The sequence below is a fragment of the Sinocyclocheilus anshuiensis genome, unplaced genomic scaffold, assembly GCF_001515605.1.
Source record: "Sinocyclocheilus anshuiensis isolate Anshui unplaced genomic scaffold, SAMN03320099.WGS_v1.1 scaffold1267, whole genome shotgun sequence".
Lineage (NCBI taxonomy): Eukaryota > Metazoa > Chordata > Actinopteri > Cypriniformes > Cyprinidae > Sinocyclocheilus > Sinocyclocheilus anshuiensis.
Genome location: NW_015539918.1, coordinates 1 through 3,063, shown reverse-complemented (window position 1 = coordinate 3,063; position 3,063 = coordinate 1).

Below are 3,063 nucleotides of genomic sequence, written 5' to 3'. Positions count from 1 at the left end.
ATGCAATAAAAATATCGGTATCGGTACTCGGTATCGGCAAGTACCAAAAATAAAAGTATCGGTATCGGGCGAGTACTGGAAAAAGTGGTATCGGTGCATCCCTAATTAAAACTTGTATATTTTGACACTTTATGTGTTTAAAATGTTATTTGTGTAGAGTTTTGCTTTACCTTGTCCCAGACATCTTTAACCTTTATTTTCAACACAGAATGCTAAGCTCATTTCATTATTTGGGTGGCATAAATGACACTGTGATGAAAATATTCATTTTCAGAAAAAAAAAAAACTATAATGCATGTTTGTCCACTGTTGTATATTCTTGCATATCGTCAACAAGGTGCTGTAATGGACCCTTTATTCTTTTTGGTTAATTTATCCACTCCTGCCATTTGAATTTTTTTTAAAGCAAATATGGATAAAGTACAGATATTCTATTAAGTTCTTATGGCCTCATAAAACTTGCATTCATGCATGATAATTGAAGACAATTTTTTAGATAAAGATAACTTTATAAAATAGGTTTACAAAATGGTATCACTGCATTAAATGTTTCTGCAACTTAAATTAGCTGTCCACCAAATCACAGCAGTCATTTTGAACGTGCATAAAAAAAAACAAAGTAATAATATGAAGAAAGAATAAGGCAAGCAAAACTATGATCAGTCAGTATAATAACAGTTAATCTTTTAATAAATTATTTATCTGTTTAAATAAATATAGCTGTGTTCTGCTTCAGTTGAGTGAATCTGTCAGGTTAAACTTTCCCCATCCCAACAGTGTAATAAACTGCAGGGCTCATGAGTTGGCACGGACTGAATGTGAACAGACAGGCTTGACATAAAACTGCCTGACTGCTTATCAGAGCCAGACTGCACAGACACCTTTAGAGCCCTCTGAGACACTCTTTTCAGTCTAAGAGAGGCTAAGAAAAGCAAAGTGAAAGCTGGCCAAAGAACTGCTGCCAAAGCAAATGACCACAGTCTTGAACCTTGCACACACTGTGACAGTTTCTCACAGTCACAGAGTTATCAGCGATCGCTCTCTTTCTCTCTCTCTCTTCTACTCTTCAAAGACCCCAGCCTTAATGTATCCCCCACTTTTCAAATCCTTCTTGTGACCCCGTCTGCGAGGAGATCGGAACACATTCGTTAGTTTTGTAGCCACACTTCATTCCTCTAGTGCAGGGATGGGCAACTGGCGGCCTGCAGTGTCTTTTAGTATGGCCCGCTGGATCATATTAGACACGGATGATACATTTTAAAGGGGTCATATGATGTTGCTAAAAAGAACATTATTTTGTGTATTTGGTGTAATGCAATGTGTTTATGCGGTTTAAGGTTAAAAAAACACATTATTTTCCACATACTCGAAACACAGCATCTTCACGACATGGCAGCGGCAGCAACAATACTACAGCGAGAATAAAAGTTAGGCCTTCTTTCTTTGCGTGAACATTTGGGCGGTGTTATGCAAATCTTCCCACATCGTGACGTAGATATGTGGGGGCGTGTTAGAACGAGCCGTTTTAGGTAGGTGTGGCTGACTCTTAACTTTTATAAAGAATCTCTTTGGATTTGAGACTTTAGTCTTTGCAACTTTAAAGATCTTCTTTATGCACCAAGAGCTTGTAACACTTCAAAGAGAAAGTTTCAAAGAGAAAATTGAAATCGCATCATATGACCCCTTTAAAACATTTGAAAAGCAAGTCACGTAAAGATTGCTTTCAGTTTATGATGTTAATACTATCTCCAACCAGGAGAGGTCGCTAGTTTCCAGCCGCTCCCCGTATTAATTTCAGCGTAGTAGGACGTGCACTCTAATGTAAACATTCACTAACATTAGCAAATAATAAGTGGAAAACTGACCATGAAAACAGTATTTTCCAGTCAAGATGGTAAACAGATGATCTTTTTACCAAGTTCAAGGGGATACCATATGTTTAGATTGTTTGGAAATCTGTATTTTATTTAAATCGCCATCACATCACTGCGCACAAACAACGGGGACGCACTTGCACTTGCCTCAAATTTCAAAGGTAAAATTCATAGTCAACAAACGCTTTTTGCCAAATGCATGACAGAAATGTTTGCACTGAGATGTTCTTATTAGGGTTTCCGCGGGTCCTTAAAACGTCTTCAGTTTTTACATTGTTTAAATTTACAGGCACAATATGTAAGATTTGTTTTAATTAAATTAAATTAAAATTAAATTTAAGCGTTTAGTAGACGCTTTTATCCAAAGCGACTTACAGTGCATTCAGGCTATACGTTTTTTTTACCAGTAACGTTATGTGTGTTCCCTGGGAATTGAACCCACGAACTTTTGCGCTGCTAGCATGCATGCTCTACCACTGAGCCACAGGAACACTTTTTTAATTAAAATATCCAAAAACCACTAGAACAGTGTTATATATTTTGCTGACTTGTGTACTTACATTATCCCAAATGTTTCGAAGAATGTTTAAATCCAGAGAAATAAGCAATTTTAACTAGTGACACGGACCATGTCCATATGTCATTGTGTCGCCTGCCAGTGAGGTCATACACCCTCGATTTCCGTTTTGTAGAAAACATGGAACCACCAAAGACGCTTTAATATGTTGTGCATTTTAATAGACTGGTGACGACCGCACAGAGTAGCATTATAACAGAACTTTTAAATGTATCTAGTATGATAAAACAGCACTGCTTTTCCCACCCACATACGCACGACCGGAAGGACGGAAGCGGTCGACTGTGGCATAATAAAAGCTCCGCTGCTTTCGAGCCGTGTGTCACGCTCGTTCAGCAGCCTCGTTTCGCTTCGACGGCTTTCAGCCTCACCCTGCTTCATTCTACTACATTAATAAATCATTAGCTCATCCATGAACATGATTTCTGCCCAAGTCCCGTCGGATTGCATCGGCTGTGGGGATGAAGACGACAACTCCCATGATTCCACACTCAGTCACAGCGTCATCAAACTACGCCTTTGTCTATTTGTTTATTTTGAATACGCGCCCTCTGAAAATTACATATTGTGCCTTTAAAGGTCCCATATTGTCAAAACTGAAATTTCCTGGCT